The sequence below is a fragment of the Ictidomys tridecemlineatus genome, chromosome 1 (genome assembly GCF_052094955.1).
Source record: "Ictidomys tridecemlineatus isolate mIctTri1 chromosome 1, mIctTri1.hap1, whole genome shotgun sequence".
In the NCBI taxonomy this organism is placed as follows: domain Eukaryota; kingdom Metazoa; phylum Chordata; class Mammalia; order Rodentia; family Sciuridae; genus Ictidomys; species Ictidomys tridecemlineatus.
Window position 1 is genome coordinate 76,811,415 of NC_135477.1, and position 24,430 is coordinate 76,835,844.

The 24,430-nt window shown below is 38.7% G+C and overlaps 1 pseudogene; it reads left to right on the plus strand.

Annotated features, from left to right (window-relative positions):
• The first annotated feature begins 24,112 nt into the window (after positions 1–24,112).
• On the plus strand, positions 24,113–24,381 carry LOC101968358 (large ribosomal subunit protein eL43 pseudogene; annotated as a pseudogene).
• The last annotated feature ends 49 nt before the right edge of the window (positions 24,382–24,430 follow it).

A 24,430-nucleotide genomic window follows, 5' to 3' on the forward strand; every position in this document is an offset into this window, starting at 1 on the left:
GCTTCTCCTAATAGTCCTTCACCTATAAGGCAAACATGATGAAGAGATTACTATAATTCATTTCTTTTTTAAAAATAAAGCAAACACATTAAAATAAGTTCTTATGTAATTTATGACAGAGTTGGTGAAACAGAAATTCATGTGAACATGATATTTGAATGAGAAACTTGCTAATAATAAGTTTAACTTTATGTCCCAACCAAACTATTTGTCTTATTCTCAAAGAACAAGGTTATTTCTCTGGTGATTTCTGAAATGCTATCTCAGCTAAGTTTCTTTTCGCATAGTATCACTTTAATGTGATATCTAGGGGGAGGGGGTTAAAGAGTTTTTGAAGATTCAGATGTCAATATGTTTTGCCAAATGAACTACATGTTTAACAATAAGTTAACACAACTCATTATTCCCCAAAGTGGATCTTTTTTCATTAATTTTTTATATTTGTTTTAATTAGTTATACATGACAGTAGAATATGTTTATGCACTTTGATATATCATACATAAATGGGATATAATTTCCCATTTTTCTGAGTGTACATGTTGCAAAATCACATTAATAATGTAGTCACATATATACATAGAGTAATAATGTCTGTTTCCTTCTATTATCTTTCCTATCCCCACATCCCCTCTCCTTCTCTCCCATCACTTCCCTCTACCTAATCTAAGGTAATGCTATTCTTCCCTAGTGCCCCCCCCACCTTATTGTGAATTAGCATATTAGAGAAAACATTTGGCCTTTGGTTTCATGGGATTGGTTTATTTCACTTAGCATGATATTCTCCAACTCCAATCATTTACTGGCAAATGCCATAATGTTACTCTTTAAGGCTGAGTAATACTCCATTGACTACATATACCACATTTTTTTTATCCATTCATCTATTGAGGGACACCTAGGTTGGTTCCATAGTTTAGCTATTGTGAATTGAGGTGCAATAAATGTTGATGTGGATGCATTACTATAATATGCTGATTTTAAGTCCTTTGGGTATAAACCAAAGAGTGGGATAGCTGGGTCAAATGGTGGTTCCATTCCCAGTTTTTTGAGGAGTCTCCATAATACTTTCTATAGTGTTTGCACCAATTTGCAGTTCCACCAGAAATGTATGGTGTACCTTTTTCCCCACATCCTCACAAACATTTATGTTTCCTGTATTCTTAATGATTGCCATTCTGACAGAGTGAGATAAAATCTTAGTGTAGTTTTTATTTGAATTTCTCTAATTGCTAGAAATGTTGAACACTTTTTCATATATTTGTTTATCAATTGTATTCTGTGAAGTGTCTGTTCAGTTCCTTAGCCCATTTATTGATTGGGTTATTTGTTTTTTGCTGTTAAGTTTTTTGAATGCTTTATATATCCTAGAAATTAATGCTTTATTGGAGGTGCATGTGGTAAAGATTTTCTCCCAATCTGTAGGCTCTCTCTTCACATTATTAATTGTTTCCTTTGCTGAGAAGAAGCTTTGTGGTTTGAATCCATTCAATTTATTGATTCTTGATTTTACTTCTTGTGCTTAAGGAATTTGTTAAGGAAGTCAGAAATTAAAGGGATACAAATAGGTAAAGAAGAACTCAAACTATCACTATTTTCCAATAACATAATTCTATATCTAAAAGATCCAAAAAATATTTCCTTCTTCATCTTGTATTTTAGCAATTTGAGTTTTATCTCTTTTTCTTTTGGTTAGCATGGCCAGGGGATTACCTATTTTATTTATTTTCTCAGAGAACCAACTTTTTGTTTTGTCAATTTTTTAATTGTTTCTTTTGTTTCGATATCATTGATTGCAGCTCTGATTTCAATTATTTCCTGTCTTCTACAGCTTTTGGTGTTGCTTTGTTCATCTTTTGCTAGGGCTTTGAGATGTAGTGGTAGGTTATTTATTTGTTGACTTTTTATTCTTTTAATGAATGCAGTCAATGCAATGAACTTTCCTCTTAATACTGCCTTCATAATGTCACAGAGATTTTGATATGTTGTATCAGTGTTCTCCTTTAACTCTAAGAATTTTTTTATTTAATCCTTGATTTCTTATACTATCCATTTATTATTCAATATTAGTCTCCATTTGCTATAGCAGCTTTTCTTTTTTATTTTATCACTGATTTTTAATTTCATTTCTTGTGGTCTGATAGAATGCAGGGTATCACCTCTGTTTTTTTGTACTTACTGAATTGATTTGTAGCATAGTATATGGTCTATTTTAGAGAATGAGCCATGTTTTGCTGAGAAAAAAGTATATTTGCTCATTGATGGGTGAAATATTATACATATGTTAAGTCTAAATTATTGATTGTATTATTTAGTTCTATAGTTTTCTTATTTATTTTTTGTTTGAAAGATCTGTCCAGTAGTGAGAGAGGTGTATTAAAATCACCCAGTATTATTGACTTATTATTATTATTATTGACTCTTAAAATTGAGACGAGATTATTTGATGTACATAGATAGATGCTCCATTGTTTGGGGCATAAATATTTATAATTGTTATGTCCTGCTTATGTATATTTCCCTTGAGAAGTATGAAATGTCCTTTTTTGTGTCTTCTGATTAACTTTGGTTTCAAGTCTACTTTATCTGAGAATGGAAACTCCTGCCTGTTTACGTAGGCCATAGGAGTGATAAGTTTCTTCCCGTCCTTTCACCTTCAGCCTGTGGATGTCTTTGCCCATCAGGTGAGTCTCTTGAAGACAGCATATTGATGGGTCTTGCTTTTTAATCCAATCTGCCAATCTATGTCTTTTGACTGATTTAGACCATTAACATTGAAGGTTATTATTGAGATATGATTTGTATTTGCTGTCATTTTGATTTATTTATGGGTTTTGATTTTTCTTAGTTTCTCATTTAGTTGAATGTCCCTTTTGTGTAGATCCTCCCTTTGCTGATTTTCACTTTTTTTTTCACTTCATCCTCATGACATATTTTGTTGAGAATGCTCTGTAGTTGTGAATTCACAACTTTCTAGTTGTGAATTCTTTTAATTTTTGTTTATCATGGAAGGTTTTAATTTCATCTTCAAATATGAAACTTAATTTTGCTGGATATAAAGTTCTTGGTTGAAGTCCGTTTTCTTTCAGAGTTTGGAATATATTATTCCAGGACCTCCTATCTTTGAGGGTCTGGGTTGAGAAATCTGTTGAGATCAGAATCTGTTGAGATCGGAATTGGTTTCCCCCTATATGTAATTTGATTTTTTTTCTCTCACAGCCTTTAAGAATTTATCTTTATTCTGTGTGTTAGTCATTCTCATTATAATGTGTATTGGTGTGGGTCTGATATAATTTTGTACATTTGGGGATCTGTAAGCTTCTTGTATTTGATTTTCCATTCTATCCTTTAGGTTTGGGAAATTTTCTGCTATTTTATCGTTGAAAACATTGTGCATTCCCCTTTGGTATGTATCTCCACTCCTCCATCTATTCTGATAATTCTTAAATTTGGTCTTTTCATGTTATTCCATAATTCTTGGATATTCTGTTAATGGTTTCTCACCATTTTTTCTGCATAGGTCGACTCTAACTTTCAAGATTATATATTTTGTCTTCATTGTCTGAGGTTCGGTTTTCTCATCTAGAAATATGGATTTAAGGCAGCACACATTCTACCCTGTAGACGTCTAGTGTCCCTGAAGGTTTCCAGCACTATTGCCTTAGCCCCATCTCTATTGATATTGGTGAGACCAATATCAACAGCACCCAGTGTATACACTATATTATAGCCTTAAACTTAATAGCTCCCACTAAGGTGTCCACTGCTTTCTCGCATTAAACTAAAATTATGAGTTCAATAACTATCTATAATACAAACAGAAAATTTGTTAAAACAATTTAAATTTCAGATGGTAGGTGACAGAACAGAGGTAGTATAGTATGTAGTATTTGTGAGGGAGAGAGAGAAAAGCTAAAACTAAAAGCTCACAGGAATAGTGGAAGAGGAGATGACAGAGGTTGGCTGTTGGAGAAACGTTGGAAAGAAAATAGACAAGAGAGAGGAAGAATACAAAGAGAAAAAAATTAAAGACATAAGAATACAATAAAAATTAAAAACGCCATTTATATATCATTGTCCTCCACACACTGATCATTAAAAACATCTCCTGTTCCAAATATGGTAGAGAGATTAGCAAAACGAAAAATAAAATAAATCTTGCTGGAAAGTCAAACTGTCTGTGTCAGTGTTCAATAGTTTCTCAGCCCCATCTCTGACATCTCTTGGGATCCCCAAACCCAGAAAAGTCCTCACAAACCCAGTCTCTATCCCACCCATCTTGGCTTCATGGTCTTCAGGCTTGGCCACGCTGCAGTCCCAACATCTCAATGCTGCACCTATTGCAGAGAGACCACTAGGGATCCACTCAGGCAAAGGAACAACTCTCAGATGCAGCAGCAAGACAGGGGCCACCAGCACTCTCAAGCAGAAAGACCCCAGGCCTCTCTAAACCCAGAGGCACCCCCACACTGGATCTGCAGGTGCCAGCTGGAGTCCCCAGATGCTCTTGTAGTGATAAACCTGCTGGTACCCAGGACCTGGCTGATGCCCCAAAATGGGTACAGCCACGTGCAACCAAACCTGGAGCCTCCCACAAAGCAGTCCTCTAAGCTGTGGTAGCTGCAGTAGTAGCAGTGGCTGTTGGCAGCAGGCAGCAGGTCAGCAGCAGCTACAACTGCAGCTGTGGGGGCAGTGTCACCAGGCCATCTCCCAGGGTCAGCAGCAGTGTCGGTTTCAGTTGCATCTGAGGCAGTGATGTCTTCTGTGGCAGCAGCACCTAGAAAGAAGACTTCCAGGCGACCTCAGGTTGGCAGCAGCAGAATAAAAGGCAGCAGCAATGGCGGAAGCAGTGCAGGCAGCAATTGATGGACAGGAAATTTCCTGTTCAGTGGCCGAGACCTCGGAGGTAGTGTGAGAAGTAGCTACTGAGGTAACTGAGGCAACCAAGGCCGTGCCCAGAGAAGATACCTGCAGCAGGGCAGCTGCATTTGCTGTGCCAGCAGTTTTAAAAGCAGTTTTATCCTATATGATATTCATGGAAAGATTCACTGTTCTCTTTCCTGGCTTCCATGGATCCTTCCAGGGTCAAGAGGACTAGATGCCTGCGACCTTCCCTACCCAGTCTGCTGAGAGATGTTGCAGGCTTGAACCTCTAAGGAGCAAAGAAGATTTCCTAGCACCCAGGCTGAATGTTGCAAAGTGGAGTCCCAGCGGCCCAGCAGGCAAGAAAACAGGTCAAAGCGAGTTGTTTGCAGTGGCTTCTCACCCAACCTGGGCCTTTCCATGCAAAGTGGAAAAGGGGTCCCTCTCTCCTGCCACCAAGCCATAAGTTGGAAAATGGCTCCAAGGCTTTGTCCTGGATCTCTGTGCCCAAAGTGTATCTTATATGTAGACAATATTTATTTTCCTCAGTGCTATCGTAGAAAAACCATTCTAAATTAATTATAGAAAGTTATCTGCCATTTAACTACCTGAAAGAAGGTGTGGGTAATGTTCCTAATTTTGTAAATCTTTTTTAAATTCTCAGAATTATGATACTATATGAACACATCATTGTGGCATAATTTTTTTAAAAATTTTTTTGCATTGCTGGGGATAAAACCCAAGGCCTTGCTAGGTAAACGCTCTACCTCTGAACTACATCCCCATCCCCAAAGTATCTTATTTGTATCATTTAGATTGAGTTTGTCTGAAAGTTACAGAAGACCCAACAGTGCCAGGTTATTTTTCTTCAGTGATGTGGCTGGAATAGAAAGTCTCGACAATGTCATAGGGATCCAGGTTCCATCTGCAGTCCTGATCCAAGTGGCTTCTATGCATGGTTACAGGATGCTCCTGAGCTCCCCTAGACTGTGCCCACTTTTTAAGATGGGAGAAAGAAGATGGATTTTGAGGGGAGGAACAGATGCTAAAACACAAACCACCTTTATTATCATCAAAAAAAAATTGCCTTTTGCTTTAAGTCCCGCCTTACAACTTTTGTTCCTAGATAAACAGCCAAAATTGGGTCATATGTTCACCCACATCTATTAGGGGTCTGTAGAGTTGATTGACATCAAGGATTCTATCAATAAGAAGTAGAAAATGGACACAGAGTAGAGTAAGCGATTTATGGTTTCTGCCACAACATTATTTTATTGACTTCTATGTCTTGTGGTAGAACCTTGAATCACCTGGTATAGGTCAAAACTGTCCTAGACCTCCTCTACTTCTCCTACACAGAAAGGACACTCCTTTAAACATAAACAGTGTCTACCTGCCACTAAGGAAGAGTGAGCAAAGGGGATGTGTGTGGTTCCCAGGTCCAGAGACTGAGCTTTGATACTTGACTTGCAGCTGTGCCTTCCCTGCTGCAGTGACTTAGGGAATAGGTGTCAAGATGGAGCAAATATGAGCCAAGCTCTCTGACAACCTGAACAAGATACAGCATTTGAGCCAGGCACGGTGGCACACACCTGTAATCCCAGTGACTCAGGAGACCGAGACAAGAGGATGGGGTTCAAAGCCAGCCTCAGCAAAAGCAAGGCACTAAAATACAAAATAGGGTGGTGATATGCTCAGTGATTTCATGCCCCTGAGTTCAATCCCCAGTATCCAAAAAAAAGATACAGTATTTGAGTAAGAACTAAATCTTTGTTCTTTTAAACCATTAGATTGGAAGGGGTAGGGCAGTATGGTTTGCTTATTACCATAAAGCCTTGCTAACCTGATAGGTATAAATTGATAGTAATTTATCCAGTGTTCGCAATTAAATATATATATGTTCATTTGGGTTTTTTTAAATAAATAAGTAGGGATACACCAAAATGTAGTATACATTTAATAAACCAGTGGCATTTCCTTAAAAATGTATTAAAAGTTGCATATATCTAAGAAGTCATGCATATCTCTATAAAGGGTTAAGAGTCACCCTTTTATGACAGTTCACTTCTTAAGATGACAGTGATTTAGAAGCAGAGATGATCTATAGGTATATGAAGAGGAACATACCAACCGCAAGGAATTAAATTGGCTCTTTGAAGAAGATAAGAAAATGAGGCCTGGCTCCGACCTGTGGGGGCAGGTATCCAAGACGAAGAGGTTGGCCTCTCCTCCATCCTCATAAGCACTAACAAAGTGGTGATTTTTTTATACTAATTTTGAAATGATTTCAGACTTACAAAAATGTTGCAACAAGTACGCAAAAAATTCTGCCTCAACTTCACTGAAGTTGCTCTTCCTCCTAATCTAAAATCTCTAACTTCTTGACGAGTTTGTCCTTCTTAAGTTTGTAATGTTGAAACCCCTCCTTCTATCTCCAAACCCGCTCTTCTTCTCTATCAACATTTTTTTCCAAATGTATTCATGTGCACCTAGATTACCACAGTTACCATAAACAGAGGGCAGGTGACTAGAAAAAAGCACACCTAAAGCCAGACCACTCCTCTGATTTCCACATTTCTTTCTGTATAACTCTTTGATAAATCTGATAATACCCCACTGTATACTTGATACCAACCCTTAAATGTCTCAAATGTACCTCAAACTGAAGCTTCACACAGAGCTTATTTCCCACAATCTACCCACACTGGTCTTCCTGTCTGCTTCACTGAATTTTATTGTCCATTGAGCCAGAAATTGATTAGAACTATTTAACACCTCTCCAACTCATCTGTCATATCTGAAGTTGAATGTCCCTTTCCTCAGGAGCCTTCTCTAATACAAACTGTCAACAAACATATGAAAAAATGGTCAACATCTCCAGCAATCAGAGAAATTCAAATTAAAACAACACTTAGATTTCATCTTATTCCAATCAGAATGGCAATTATCAAGAATAAAATTAACAACAAATGCTGGTGAGGATGTAGGGGAAAGGGTTCACTCCTACTCTGCTGGCAGGACTACAAATTGGTGCAAACTTCTAGAAAGCAGGATGGAGATTCCTCAGAAAATCTAGAATGGAACCACCATTTGACCCAGTTATCCCACTCCTCAAAATACAGCCAAAGAACTTCAAATCAGCATACTACAGTGACACAGCCACATCAATGTTTACAGCAGCTCAATTTTCAATAGGTAAGCTATGGAACCAACCTAGGTGCCCTTCAACAGATGAATGAATAAAGAAAATGTGGTACATAGGCACGATGGAATATTACTTAGCCATAAAGAAGAATAAAATTATGGCATTTGCTAGTAAATGAATGGAACTAGAGACTATCATAGCTAAGTAAAATAAACCAGTTTCAAAAAACCAAAAGCCAAATGTTCTCTCCAATATGCAGATGCTAACACAAAATAAGGGAGATGGGGAATAGAAGTTCACTGGATTAGAAAAGGTAATAAAGGGAAGGGAGGGGCATGGGAATAGGAAAGACAATAGAATAAATCAGACATAACATTCCTATCTTCATATGTGTCAGTAAAACTCCACGTTCAACCACAGGAATCAGATCCTAAGTTATACTCCATGTATATATAATATATCAAAATACATTCTACTGTCATGTATGTCTAAAAAGAACAAATAAAAAGAATTCTTCTCTGGTGAAACTCCTAGACCTGACCAACTCTATCTTAACTGCATTGATCACAGTTATAATTTAATATCATGTAAATGGACATTTAATATCTGTGTCAACTAGCTCACTGAGAGAAAGAATGCTTTTTTATTCTGTTTTCCCTGCCTCCTAACTCATTGTCTTAGTCAGTGCTCAATAGGCGTCTATTGAATGAATGGTAACTTTGTTCCTAAAAATTCTAGATTCCTGCCCTCCTCAGTGGATCACTTAAGAGAGGGATAATCAAATCACTTGACCCATAGTTGAATCACCCCTAAGAGTTCTCAGGAGATGTATAAGGTCAAACAAACACAATTTATCAAGTTCAAATCAAAACTCTTTCCTATATTACCAATATTCCAGAAATCAAGGTCTTCAGATTAGGTAAAAGGCAGAGAGAGCTCATCCTGGTTCAAGCACATACTGGGTATAGCAGACCATGCACACACCTGGAGAAAGAGCAGCCCAGGAGGCAGCACAGAAATGCAAAGGCTCCAAAGCAGGAGCTCTTCTGGCATATGGAGAAGAGCAAGGCCACCAATGCCAGGTGGCGTCAGTGGGAAGGAGAGGCTTTTACTGTGGTACAAAATGCTCCTGGAGACGTTGAAGCATTAGAGTGGCATGGCCCAACCCAAGTTTTAAAGTTTGACAGTAGCTACTGCATGTGAAGAGACTACAGAAAGTGACGGCAAGGGAAGAAAGGGGGAGACCAGGGTCTCTCCTATCATCCTGCTTCTGGTCTGCCGTTGTGACATTATTCCCCTGAGTGGATATGGGAAGAGATGATGGAGATTGGCAGGAAAAGGAGGTCTAGAAAACATTAGGGGAAGCAGTTCTCTGGTCAACTCTGAGTGATTTCCATAGAGAATATGTCAGGGCTTGGTCATGTCCTGGGTTTCTGAGCCAGGAGAGAAGGTTAGGGTCTCCCTTGGACTGAGCTGATAGATTTGCTCTGTCTCAGGAAGAAAGAGATCCACAGGTCATGTCAGTCACCAGAGTGCCCAAAGGAGCCTCCAAGAAGGCAGTTTAGACCAATGAATGCCTGGTGGCCTGACAGGCAACCCCACAGGAACTATGAGTGGAGAGGTGACACACGGGTCCCAGCTGGTATCCCCCCCAGCCCTCCTGGGCTCAGAACCCTGCCAGCCTCTGCATAGTGTTCTTGGTTCAGTTCCTTAGGTCCTCACATTAATGGAAATTCCTCTGGAACACTCGGGATTCGTCCTATGGTAGGCACATGGCCCCGGGGTCCAGGAAGGGCTGGACAGAGCACCCACTGTGCTTCTTGCTGACTGGGATCTAGAAGTCACTTGTCCCACTCCAGGGGTCAATGTCCTTCTGTGTGAAATAGAGTCAGTTATCCTGTTGATCTCCATGAGCTGTGGGAAATACCTGGCACCATATGAATCACAGAGTAAATATCCAGGGCAAATCTGTTATGACCCAATTTTTATTGTTTTTTTTCATGAGTAATTTCATTAAAAGGGATGCAAGGCTCTAGGTGGAACTCTTCCCCGGCACCCTGTTCTAATGAAAATCATGTTTTTAAATCAGGCATAGTTTCTCCCGTTTTTCTCTTCTAGAGTTTTTTCGTGGCCTTTTCTATAGGTTTTTGCAGATTCCATGACTTAAAAGAGTCAGGGTGATCCTGGGTTGAGTTTGGGGTTCCTGGTGGGAAGGTGTGAAGCCCGATTGGTGATAAATGACTGATGTCGGCATATGGGCCCCCACAAAGATGGAAGGAAGAAGCCAGCAGTGGAGTGGCCCTCTGGGACTTCCACCGAGGGACCACGCATCACAACAAGCTAAGTATTTGGTAGCTTGGAAACAGAATTCCATTCTAGTACTGATGGCCTCTCTGAAATCCTGACAACATGTGCTATGAATAACTACGTCCCTTTGGTCACAGACAGGGTAGGTGAAGGCAGATTGGGGCCCTGGAAAATAAGCAAATGAGAAGCAGACCACACTGTTCTCCGGGGACTTTCTGTTCCACAGTGAGAGGTCAGCGCCCTGAGGCAGAGACCTGCAGGTGCTCAGTAAATGCTTGGTGGCGACACTGCTGAATATCAGCCTGTCAACGTGGTCTCTCTAAGAACAGCCTGAGAGATTTAGGGAGTAAGTCTGCGGGCTTGATGCAGAGGTCAGAGAATTCAACTGACTTGTTGCAAATGTACTGGGCAGGGCCAGGGGATGCAGGGGAGAGGAGTGGGAAGGGGTATGACCTCTGCTCCCTCCTCGCTATCACCTAGCTCCCAGAACCAAAGGACTTGACTAATTAGCATCTGGCAGGTGTCTTGGAAATAGCTGCAGGGCCAGGTGATGTCATGGCCCACAGTAACCTACCCACCTTCACACCACTACTCAGATAGCCTCAGTTTAATTAGGATGTCAGAATGATGATTTTATTCAATTCCCCTTGTAGGTTCCGGCTCCAGTTAGTCTTGGGGAAAGTTCCCAGCTCTCCTTGCAGCTCCCTACTGCCCAGCCACTGTGGTCTAGGCCCCACCCACATTCTAGCCACCAACCAGTGCCTCAGTTGCTTTCCTCGGCCAGGCATGGAGATTTCAGTAGGACTGCTGTTTTCACAAATTTGTAATTTTCAGAGAGTTCCCAAAGGGCTTTTTTTTTTATCACTTTACTGGTTCCTGAACTATAGAATTGAGGAGGCAACTAAGAGACTTCACCTGGATGATTTGGTTTAGATGTTTATAGTCTTAGGGATTAATGCACTCTAAATTGTAGACTGAGAAGCTTGGGTTCAAAGAACCACACAACAGAGATTGAACCTCTTATTAACTACTTGGGAACGTAGTTAATAAAAATGTCAGTATTGGTTCATCAGTTGTAACAAATCTTCATTAATGTGAGACATTAATAATGGAGAAAACTGGATTGGGGAGGGATGTATGAGAACTCTGAACTCTGTATTTGTTTGTTCCATTTTTTGTAAACCAAAAATCTGCTCTCAAAAAGTTGTCTACTAATTAAAAAATAATCATATGGGCTGGAGGGGAGTGGATGGTGGCATAAATGAGACAAGATTAGTCAGTAGTTGGGCTATTTTGGAAGCTGGGTGATGGCTCTGTGGATGGAGATTTTACATTTGATTTCAACAATAAAAATTTTTTGAATCTTATGCTAATTCAATAATGTGTCTCTTTCTCACTACAAAAATAATTCACATTCATTGTAGATATTTGAAATATTTTGAAAAGAATATATAATGGAGTCACCCAAAAATATATTATCAATATTTTGGTGTTAATGTGTTTTGCAAACAACAAAACTGGGATCCACAGTTTTGAAAAAGCAGTTTGGAATCCTGCTCCTTTTTTCAGCTTGTATTGCACTATCAACTTCTTTCCATGTCTTAAAATAGCTCTAAAACACACACACAAAAAAAAACTCTAAAAGCATACTTTTTAAGCAGCTGCTTAACATTTCATGGTATGACTATACCATAAAGTCTAGAAATTAAGTTCCACCTTGAACCACCCTTGCCCATCTAGTTAAAATTGTCAGAGGTGTTAGTCTGCAGTACACACCTAGTCCTATGACAAAGAAGTCGGAGAGCAAGAAAGCCCTTTGGCTATGGTCCCCAGTTGGCAAATTTCTCACACTTCAGGTTGTAAGTGAGCCACAATGCTATTTAAAATAGAAGAGGAGCTTTTGTCTTCAGAATGCACACGATCTCAGGTGGATTTACCATTTTTGAAAAAGGGAGGAGGCAGGATTTAAGTGTTTTGATCCCTAATATATGTGAAGTTGCTTTGCTTTTACTGGACCCATGAGCTAGTGTGGGATCCCTGGGGTGCCCAAGGATCAAGGTAATTCCTGCACTCGTTGGTGGCACTCTGAGCCTCCCTCCTCCTCAAGAAAGCACACAAGGCAAGTAAGTAAAAATGATGTTGAGGCAATAAAATTCACTTATAAACTGTGGCAAATTCTTGAAATCAACCTCACTCCCAACCAAGGCCATGCACTACCTACAGGAGTGGCCCCTCAGCTCTAGGCAAGCCTGTCAGCCCTTGGCTGGGCCTAGTGATGGGTCTTGTGAGATAATCATCCTGCTCCGGACATAGAGAATCAAGGTTAAAGGTGATTTGCGGTAGGTTGGAACGTCCAAGTAGATAGAATGCTGGCCAGAGGGTGCTACCTTTGACTGCAGATTTTACAGCTAATGGTACCTTTATATCAGATCTGGAAGGAGCAGATTCTTACTGCACAAGCCAGTTCTCCTTGAGGCCAAGCAAATCTAGGCACCAGTCCACCCTGACCTTTGCCAAAATATTTGCATCCACAAAGCTGGAAAGAAGAGGGCTTGATATTTTAAATTTGAGAGAAAAATGTGCGTTTTAAAATCCAGGTCTCCTGCCAACGTATCAGGTCTTTCGTCTTGGAGAGTTTATGTTATCAGGCAACACCAAGGAGTAAAATGAGTGCTTCAGATGAACCAGTATTGTCAAGAAATCTACTAAAGTGTAAGGGAAATAAAAAGACACAGAGACAAAATGTAGAGACAGGAAAGATGGCTACTCATCCAAGCAGCCACAATTATTTTTACCAATAGGTTACATTAGGTCTTTAATGCCATAACTACATTATTGTCTATTATATCAGCAAGGTTGCTTATTCTGCAGTTACATTTTACATTTACAATATGTAATGTTAGGAGACTTGGGCAGCTCTCAAGAAAGTCCATTGTCTGGAGTTACCATTAGGCCAGCAGGTCCAGGAGCACCAGGGCTTTGTGAAACATTGTATTGTCTGGCAAGCAAGTTCCTTTATTCCCAGGAGCTGTGTGCCTGAGATCACAGCCAAGGTTGATAAGATGCTAGTACACAGCCTCCTCATGCAGGGCATCACCACAGCAGGTAGACGTTGCATATTTATTAGTTATCTTACTAATTCTTAGGAGAAACTCTAGAGCATTCTAAGCATGGGAAACAGGGTGCCTGTTACCCCTCCCCCCCTGGGAGTTTGCACACCAGAGGAATGCTTCCCTATATATTTCCACCATCAGAATCCCTACAACTGAGCGCCCATGTGTCTGGATCAAGGGTAACCTTTCAACCAGTCCAGGAAAGACTGACCTGCTGATTGACTGAAATCCTGAGAATCATTGGGCCCACAGGCTATCAGAGGCTCTTATGGAGAGAACGCTTACCCTGTGACTGGGCCCCACGTTTAGAGTCTCATTGACATGCCTTTTGGCTGTGGAGCTGAGCCCAGATATTCAAGTCTTCTCTGAAGAGAGATGGAAGGAAAGCTGACTTCAGAGAATATACAAGAAGCCAGGTAGTGAAAGAGGAAATGTTTCCACGGAGGGAGACAGTCCTTCAGGGTCCAGAGGAAACACATTGAAATCAAGGGGAACAGTACTCCTGCAGTGCAGAGACCATGGTTGGAAGACTGAGGTACAGAGACAGAGGATCAATTAGACAGCCATCTCTCTCTTAAGAAACTGGCTTCTTTGATGCTGCAATGTTGGCAGGTCTGTTTGATCCACAAGGATCTCAGATCCGCTTGGCCCTAAGGCAAATAGAAGTCACATCCAGCTGTTCCTTGGGCCTAACTAGGAGCTGCAAGGACTCCAACATTTTACCCCTACCCAATAAAAAATCAGCAATGTCTTAGTCTGTTTTCTGTTACTATAACCACAGATGGAGTGATTGATAAAGAATAAGAGTTTATTTAGGTCTTGATTCTGCAGGCTAGGAAGTCCAACATGAATATGCTGTCCTCTGGTGAAGGCCTCTGGCTACATCAAAACATGGCAAGACAGCGCAAGTGTGTGTCAGAAAGCACGATTTTATAACAAAGCCACTCATGCCATGACCCACTAATCCATGAATGAATTGCCCATTCAATGAAGGCACAGCACTCAGGATTCCGTCACCTCCTAAGAGTTCCATCTCCAAATACTTTTACCATGTGACTTTGGGGATTAAGTTTTCCAACACATGGATTCTGGGAGACACACTCAAGCCATAGCAAGTAGGAAGCTTAAAGTCAGAGTGGTGGAGAGAGAGGCTGAGGAGGAAATGACGCCAGCATGCTGACCACACAGACTCCATGGGCAGCTCCCAAGGCCCACTGAAGCCTTTGTTCCCCTGACCTCCATGTTAGACTGGGTGAGAGGCTGACATTCCCACACTCTCACACCAGAGGCCACACAGGCAGACACTCTGGAATATGGAATTTTCCTCTCTTCAGGAAGAGATGGCTGGGAACACGTTGCCAGAGGGCTCTTGAAACCTCATCAGCCAGATGGGGAAGACCACCACTGTTCTGAACGTGCTCTTTCAACCAGGGGTTTCTGAGAGGGTCACTATAAAATGCTAAGAGACGAGGAGTGGGCCACACTCCTGCTGTTGCCCACTTGACCATGAGAAAAAACATGCTACAAAATATGAACAGAAAAAATGAATGGAACTTGAGAACATTATGTTAAACAAAATAAGCCAAATTCAAAAGGTAAAGGGTCCTCTGCTTTCTCTCACATGTGGAAGCCAGAGAAATAAAGGAAAAGAAAGTGGCAAGTGTGGAGGAAATTTTCTGAAAATCAGAGGGAAATCAGTAGAAGAGAAAAAAGGGACCAGGGAGCGGGAGGAGCGGAGAGAGAGGGAAAGTGCTGGTGAGTGATTTGGATCAAATTATATCCCTACATTGTGTGCATGTAGGAGTATGTAACAACAAAGCCCACCACTATGTACAACTGTAATGTACTGATGAAAATGTGGAAAGAAAACATAAAATAAAACTAAACTTCTCAAATTGTGTGTGTGTGTATGTGTGTGTGTGTAATATAAAGGGGATATAATTTAGAAAATACAAAGTAGGTAAGACACAGATAAAACCAAGGAATTACAGGTAAAAAGGTGGTGATACTAAACCACTTAAAGTCAAGAAGATGACATTTTTAAAAATTATAAAGACAAAAATCAAACTTGAAGAAAACTGTACATAAGTAAAATGTACACACAAAACAATTTAAAGGATAAAAGAGTTCTTAAAAACCTAAAATCAAATACATAGTAAAGACACAAAAAAATTATAATTTGATGGATTATAGTACAATATTAATAGACCTCTGAACATAATGTTTTAGAAAAACAAACAATGATACACAGTATGTTTCTGGCATAGTACATGATAAAATTAAATATTATATAACCCCAACATTAACACCTATATATATAAATACATGCAAATGCACATCATTATGCATTCATAGAAAAGTGAGGGTGTGGGAACATACACATGCTACATATGCACATGCATGTGTTTCAAGGTCTGGAAGGAATTATTACATCAAAATGCTAGCAGAGGTTAACTCTATGGGATTATTAGTAATTTTAAAGGGTCATTCTTTTTTGAACCCCCTACAATGATTCAGTATTACTTTAATTGCCAGGAAAAAAATGTTTTATAAAAAAATTAAAGGATACTTGAAAATATATCTATGGGAAAATGAGATTTTGTGTTGTTTCCATGTTAAGTTAAAGACATTTAATTTTTACTCTATGAGATGTTACAAAAGAAGGGAATACCTTCAACTGATATTCATTATATAATTAGAGGATCTAAAGCCTATTCATTCATTTACTAAAAGATATTTACTCTGCCTTAGCTCATGCCAAGCTCTTGCTCAGGTACAGGGGATATAACAAACCAGATCATTTTTTTCCCTTTTAAGAGTTACATTCTAGTTGGGAGGAATATATATAAACAAAATAGAGGGTAATCCAATGGTGATAAGGGATGTAGGGTAAAATAGAGCAGAAGAAGGAATGGTTGGTTCTGGGGAAGCTGTGGCAATTTTAGATGAATAAATGGTAACAGGACAAATCCCTGAGAAGGTGACTTTAGGCAAAGACTTGAGGAGATGACAGCATCATCCTGTGGACAGCCAAAGGGAAGCATGCAGGCCTGGGAAGGGAGTGTGAAGGTGTTCAGGCCGTGAACTCCTAGTGGGTTGGGCAACCACACGAAGGTTGGTGTGCTGGAAGAAGAGTGGAGTGAGAAAGAGGAGCACAGGAGATAAATATGAAGGGCAACTTAGGCTCTGACTATGAGCAAGCAGGGAGGTCACCCAGAGCCATAATCTGAGAACAGAAGGTAAACAGAAGGTCACACTGGCTCAGGGTGGGTGTACTCTCAAATGCACTTGTGTCAATAACTACTTGCCTTTAAGGCTCCTAAGAACTACGGATATGAGCAGGTCAAGGCTTCAACTCAGATGTGAGCTAAGATGAATCCAAATAATCAAGGTTATATATCATTTATTTCCATGCAATAAATTAGACATTCAAAGTAAAATGAATTTCAAACCACATAACTTGAAGCAACAAAATCTACGACAAGAACTTGAGCAAAGACAGAGAAATTTTAAGTGGATAATTTATATCAGCCATGAGGTCAATTAAGCACAAATTACTAGAAAGCAGGGGAGCTCCTCTGAACTTCAAAGTCTGGGATGTTGTAAGTCCGATGCTTTGTCAGGTAAAATCTAGGACCTGCTTAGTTAAAGGCAGCAGTCTACCAGACATGGTAGTGTACACCTGTAATCCCAGAGGCTTGGAAGGCTGAGGCAGAGGGATCACAAGTTCAAAGCCAGCCTCAGCAACTCAGGAAGACCCTAAACAACAAGACCCTGTTTCAAACTTTAAAAAAGAGGTGCTAGGGATATAGCTCAGTTGGTAGAGCGTCTCACATGCACAAGGCCCTGGATTCAATCCCCAGCACCACAAAAAAAAAAAAAAAAAATTAAAGGGCTGGAGATATGGCTCAGTCGTTAAGTGCCATTGGTTTCAATCCCTGATACACCAAAAATTAAAAAGGACAGCAGTCTTCCAAACTAGTCAACAGTGTGGAAGCTTCTCTAAATGGATTATGCAATCCGGGCAGCCTTATAAGCAGCCAGGGCAAGACAGAAACAGATGACACGCTGGAGCCACTCTTTGACTAGAAACATCTGAAAGAAGTAGACTGAGTTTCCCCCAAGATTAAGGGGAGTAAGGGGTGTGACCAGGTGGTGAAGGACAGGACAGCAGTGACCTGCTAAGCTTAGAAGTCACAGGGGGTTGTGAAATTAGGTAATTAATTTGATGGAGCACCAAAGACATGTCATTGCTTCTCTTCTCTGGTACACATGGCGGTCACAGACCTAGAATGAAGGAGCTCCCCAGTAAGCACAAGGACACACTGAGCTCTAGACCTTCAGGTCTAGGGGCTTCCTCACTGTGATCTCACCTAGGGGTGGACTCCACAGAAGGAAACAATCTCTGACTCCTGTAGGACACAGGGGTCAAGTCTCATACCAAGAGCTGGATAGAAGGACACCTCCCTGTCAAAATCACCTGTCACTCAAGGACTGGATTCCTCTGGATTCAGCAAACTAAAACCAGATAGATACCCCGTGCCCTGCTAAATTTTCCATGATATGAATGGCACATAGCCATTTCAAGAGAGATCTTGGAAAATTGAAGGTACCCAGGACTTGGAGAAATCTCTGTAACTATTTTAATTTTTGCTCTTCATTATCAAGAGATTGGAGCTCTTGAGTCTTTCTCAAATCATTATTGGTGGAGAATGTTAGATTTAAGAAACTCGAGTCGGAATTTTGTTCATGAAACCTTGGAACAAGAGAGCTATTCTACTAAATCCTCTCCGGGTAAACCCTCAGCTCAATTTTATTGTCCCTAGTTTCTGAGAATTATTTTAGGGGAAATCCCTGCTTCAATTTGTGGAGTTAATGAACACAACCATTGTGGTGGATAGGGCCATTCTAGTGACTGTTTTAGTGATCCAGCTCTATCCATTGGATAGGACAGACCCTTTCTACCTTGGGAAGAAGAAAGTACATCAATACTAGATGGCATGGAGAAGCATATCCTCAGTCCGCTGGAAAATCTCTGGCCCATCAGTCAACACTGTATAGCAAGAATTCACAGTGACACATGGTACTTGACACACTCAAGGTTGGAACTTAAAAAAATTAAATCCAGTTTTATTAGGCAATCACTATAGCAAAGCATAGAGTCATAATTCATGTTTCCCCAAAACACAAGACACATTGGGCCTTATTTTTCCTTTCCTGGGAATGGTAACAGTCTCTTATAGTTTCCTAGCACTTTGCAATTTACAAGAAATTTCTACATTAATTATTCCCTTTGAGACTGAAATCAATGTGTGAGGTTGTTAAGCAAGGACCACATCAGGAGAGCTAAGTGACTGCTCAAAGACCATGAGACTCAGAAGTGGCAGAACCTGAACTTATGACCCCAAATGAACTCACCCTGGGGAGTAGTCCTTTCCCGTGGACCACCATGCTGAATGTGAGTTCATGTGGCCAGCATGACCCATCAGTGCAGGTATTTGCAAATATCCCTTTCAAAGGATCTCAACTGATTCCTACGTATCCTTCAAAACAAGAAATCTTCCCTGGCAGACTTTGTCCTACCTTGCAGAGGTAAGCTGGCCCTTCTTCTGTCTGGCGTATCTATGATGAAGGGCCCCTCTATTGTAAACTCCTTAGGATTACTTCTGAGACAGGTAGAGAAAGAAGGAGTCTTGAGCACGGGGTCTTTGGAGCCAGTTTGCCTAGGATGAAACCCAAGGTTCACCTTCTATTTGTACTTATGAGAAAATCACTTAATTCTCTGTGCCTTCACCATCTGTAAAATGGAGGAAAGAACAATATTGCCAACCAAATAGGGCTATCATAAGGATAAGAGTAGTTGATATATATAAATATCTAGAAAAATAAATAAACCTGTGAAACAACTTAAATATGAATGAACAGTTAAATTTATGTTTTGAATGTAATATAGTCATCATACAACTTAAAAACACCCTCCAGGGGCTGATGTTGTGGCTCAGTGGTAGTGTGCTCACCTAGCAAGCAAGAGACCCTGGGTTCAATGCTCAGCACCACATAAAAAAAGACAAATAAAGGTATTGTGTCCAAATACAACTAAAAAATGAATTTTTTTAAAGTTATAAAAAGGAAACACATCTATGCACAGCACCATTGTGATCAGAATCATTACTTTCACCCTCCTCCTCCTTCTCCTCCTCTTTATCCTCTAGCCCTACCATATCTGCCACACAACAGGCACTCCATACAAAGGTCTTTCAAATGAATGAACAAACAAATATACTAGTAAAACACTGAATTGGTTGAAAATAGAAACATTATGTAGCCTAATTTAGGACAGTCACAGCTGCCTAGAGCATTTCTAAAAACTACGATCCCTTCTTCCTCAGCAGAATACACAGGAAATTCAAGGAATTGAATTTAGCGTTCTTAAATTACTTAACCCAAAGGAAAGCATAAGCCTCCAAACCAAAGAGGCAGGCTCACTATTTGTTAATAAATATTTTACAAACCAAAACTTTATTTCAGTTAAGGCAAAGCTGTCCAGTTGGGACTTCTGAGAGCCTATCAGAAACTCCAAGGACATAGAATAGAAAACCTGAAAGGGAAACCAGGGTATCCTTCCTTGTTTTCTCTACATTATTTGGTTTGGAACAAACTAAACTAAACAGAAAACTACCAACACAGAGGTTGTGTATGTGTTTATGTGTCTATTGAGCCTTTGAAGGAAAAGGTAGAAGTTTCCAGGAACTTTATTAAAGGAAATGGGATGTTTATTTGATAAGCTGTGATTTTTTACAATCTAAAAGAACAGCTATCAAAAAGTAGAAGAGCTTTTGTAAAACTCAAAAAGACCAGAATCTCAGATAATTCAGGCATGTAACACCTGTATACCATATTTAATTTACAAAGACTTCATGTTATTTACACTTTAAAAGATTAAAGATATATTTTTATAAATAAATACTGTAGCAATCTCATACATGAGTGATAGCAGAAATATATCAGAATTTTTATTGCAGTCTTGTTACTGTGAAAAATTTGAGCTAGAGAAAATGCAAATGAACAAGTAAATTGGTAAATTAAATGTGATATATTGATACAGGGGAAAATATCAAAAAGAAATTATGTATTCATACAAATATATATGTGCCAACATTGATAAATTTAAAAAACTAAGTCTAAGAAAAGCAAGTTCCATAATGATTTAGTAATATTTATGAAGTAATAACACTTCTGTAAATTTTTTGAAAGCCTTGAACTTTCAATGTTATGACTGACCATAACAGCAGAGTGAAGTTTAAATTTCCAAATCCTTAAACTAAACAGAGAAAATATGAGAGTGGAAAAGATGAACCTATGAATAACATCTTTAACCACACTGGGTAATAGAGGATTCTCCATACACCTGAGTGAGGGAGATGGGTACAGACTGTGGTTGGCCAACAGAAGTGACTCAAGTAAGGAACATCAATGCAGACCAAAGTATCCTACAAATCATGGGGGGAAAAAAAGAAAAAACTTTTTAAAAGGCCAACAAAAACTTACATATAAGATTTGTAAAACCTAGTGGAAGGATTCTGAAGAAACACACCTGATAGCCTACACTTACATGTGAATCTTCCTGGAAAGTCCCCTCTCCTTATAAAGAGTATATAACAAAACTAAAAACCCACAGACAATTGAATGACAACATATCTTTATGAACCAAAATTTTAACTCCACAGAACAGAACACTTATCTACATTATATCTACATTATCTGCAAGAGACAAAGAAAATTCTGACAACACCATCAAACAATGAACAAAAAAATACTAAAAATATATAAATTGTGAAGTAACAAAGACCAATCTGAGAACAGTAGTTGAAACTGGAGAAGGAGTATAAAATTTTTAAAATTATTCTACTCCCAGATAAGAATAATCAAGTCATTTAAAAGGGAAAAGATACCAGATTGAAATGAGACATTTTAACAACATTTTGTGCCAAGTGAAAATGGAATGGTGTATTTAAGATGTTCAAAAAAGGAAGGAAGCCAAAGATTTTACATATAGCAAAATTAATATTTAAATATAAATATTGAAGACTATATTTTATTAAAAAAACAAGAACTCAAGAAAAATTCCATGAGTCATTCATGAAGAATCTGCCAGAAGTAAATTGATGTATGAACTCATAGTGATGATTGTCAAAAACTGTTGAGATCACAAAGAAGAGCCCAGATATTATGTGCTTTTTTTAATAGAAGTACATAACACTACCTATAATGTATCCTTATTTTAAAAAATTAATCTGAATGTAATCAAGCCTCTGCACCCTAACTATAAATTTTAAATGAAATATAAGAAACAAAGGGGCATAGCTAATACCACATGGAGAGAAAATCAGTAAATTCGGGCAGAAAAAAAATTTCTATAACCAAACAAACCACTGTATTCAATGAGCAATAGAAACTATACAAAATGAAACATAATATTTTAAAAAGAAAACTATTCTTTTAAAAAGATATTTTTTTAAATAAACATATTGTAGGGCTGGGGGTGTGGCTCAAGCAGTAGCATGCTCACCTGGCATGCACAGGGCACTGGGTTCAATCCTCAGCACCACATAAAAATAAACATATGTGTCCACCGAAAACTAAAAAATAAATATTAAAAAATTCTCTCTCTCTCTCTCTCTCTCTCTCTCTCTCTCTCTCTCTCTCTCTCAAAAATATTAAAAAAATAAATAAACATATTGTGAGTAAGCTGTGGCACAGCTTCAAGTCGTTCATCATGCATTGTAATTCAAGTCCCAGAAAGAGAAAAGAAAACAAAAAATTGAAAACATTATGACTATAATTGTTCCAATTTAAAGAAAATTATAAATTTACAGGTCTTAAAAGCTGAATGAAACTAAATCACAAGAAACATGAAGAAAAATACACTTGTGGTGGTACATCATAAACACAATGCTCGAAATCAGTGGTAAACGGTAAATTTTTAAAGTAGCCAGAAGAAAAAAAAATGTGATAAAGATAAAGAAAACAATATATCTCTTATCAAAACAATTCAGGCAAGAATGCAGTAGAACAAATCTTTAAAATACACAAAGAACATTGATTAAGCCAGAATTTTATATCCAGTATAAATGTTTCAAAACTGAGGCAAAATTATTTTTCTCTTTCACATAAAAGTTGAAGTCATTTACCAACCAGTAGGCTCATAATATGAAAAATGATAAAGGAAATCCTTCATCAGAGATAAAAATGGCACCAGAACTGTAAAACTACATGGGATAAGTTAAAGCATGGATAAAATATGTAAGACCTTTTCTTACTATTTAAATATCACCATACAAAAGAGAAAAATAAACAGCTCCAAGAGAGCAAGAAAATAATAAATCACATTAAAAAATAAATAAGCAAATGAGAAGTAGAAATGGCTCAAACTAGAAGTAAAATGACAGCAAGTAATGTCATAAATGTAAATATTTTAATTCTCCAATTAAAGATACAGACTAGCAAAATAGTTTAAAAAACAAGACTCAATTGCATTTTGTCTCCAAGAAATACCTCAGAGGCAAAAACATTCACAGACTAAAAGTCAAAGGAAGGGAAACGGTATTCGAAGTAAACAGAATCTAAACCAAGCAAGAGTAGCCACTTTCATGTCAGATGAAGCAGATGTCAAGCCAAAATTACTCAGAAGAGCAGGGCGCAGTGGGGTACACCTGTAATCCCAGCGGCTCAGGAAGATGAGGCAGGAGGATTGTGAGTTCAAAGCAACTTAGCAAGGCCCTAAGCAACTCAGAGAAACCCTGTCTCTAAATAAAATATAAAAAAAGACTGCGGATGTGACTCAGTGATTAAGTGCCCCTGGGTTCAATCCCTGGTACCAAAAAAAGAAAAAAAAAAGTCAAGAACAAGAAAAACTACAGAAAATATACAAATACATGGAGATTGAACAATATTTTTTTTGAATGATGAGTAAATCATTGAAGAAATTAAGACAGAAACTGAAAAATTCTTATAATCAAATGATGAAAACATAGCCCCAAATCTCTTAGATATAGTAAGGGCAATTCTAAGAGGAAAGTTTGTAGTTATGAGCACCTACATTGAGAAAAGAGAGTGCAAATAAATAGCCTAATCATGTATCTCAAAGTCTGAGAAAACCAAGAACAAACCAATCCTAAAACTAATAGAAGGAAAGAAATAATAAATATTAAAGCTGAGATTATTAAAATGGAAACTAAGGGAACAATACAAAGAATCAGTGAAACAGAGTTGATTTTCTGAAAAGATAAACAAAATTTATAAACCCCAAACCAAGGTAAACAAAAGAGAGAAAGAAAACACACGTTATTAAATTTGGGATGAAAAAAGAGATACTAAAAGAGCAGTAACTGAAATTCTGAGAATTATTAAGGACTCTTTGGAAATTTTACATTTTGAAAAATTGGAAAATCAAGATGGAATGAACAAACCTCTAGATAATATGAAATGACCTATCAAAACTGAAGAAGATATAGAAAACTTAAACATAACAAGTACAAGCACGAGATTAAAGCAGTCCCAATAAAAAAGGCCTAGTACCAAACATATTCACAGCTGAATTTTACCAGATCTTTAAAGAAAAACTAATAATAATATTTCTCAAAATATCTCATGAGCTCTTCAGTCTCAGGCCTAAGTTGTGGGGACATGGCTAAACGCACTAAGAAAGTCAGAATCGTGGGACCCGCTATGGTGCCTCCTTCCGGAAAATGGTGAAGAAAATTGAAATCAGCCAGCACTCCAAGTAGACATGTCCTTTCTGTGGCAAAACCAAGATGAAGAGGAGGGCTGTGGGGACCTGGCACTGTGGTTCCTGCATGAAAACAGTGGCTGTTGGTGCCTGGACCTACAACACCATTTCTGCCATCACAGTCAAATCTGCAATCTGAAGGCTGAAGGAATTGAAAGACCAGTAGAAAGTTCTACCATATGGCAAAATTGTGGATTGTTGTTAAGTGTATTAAC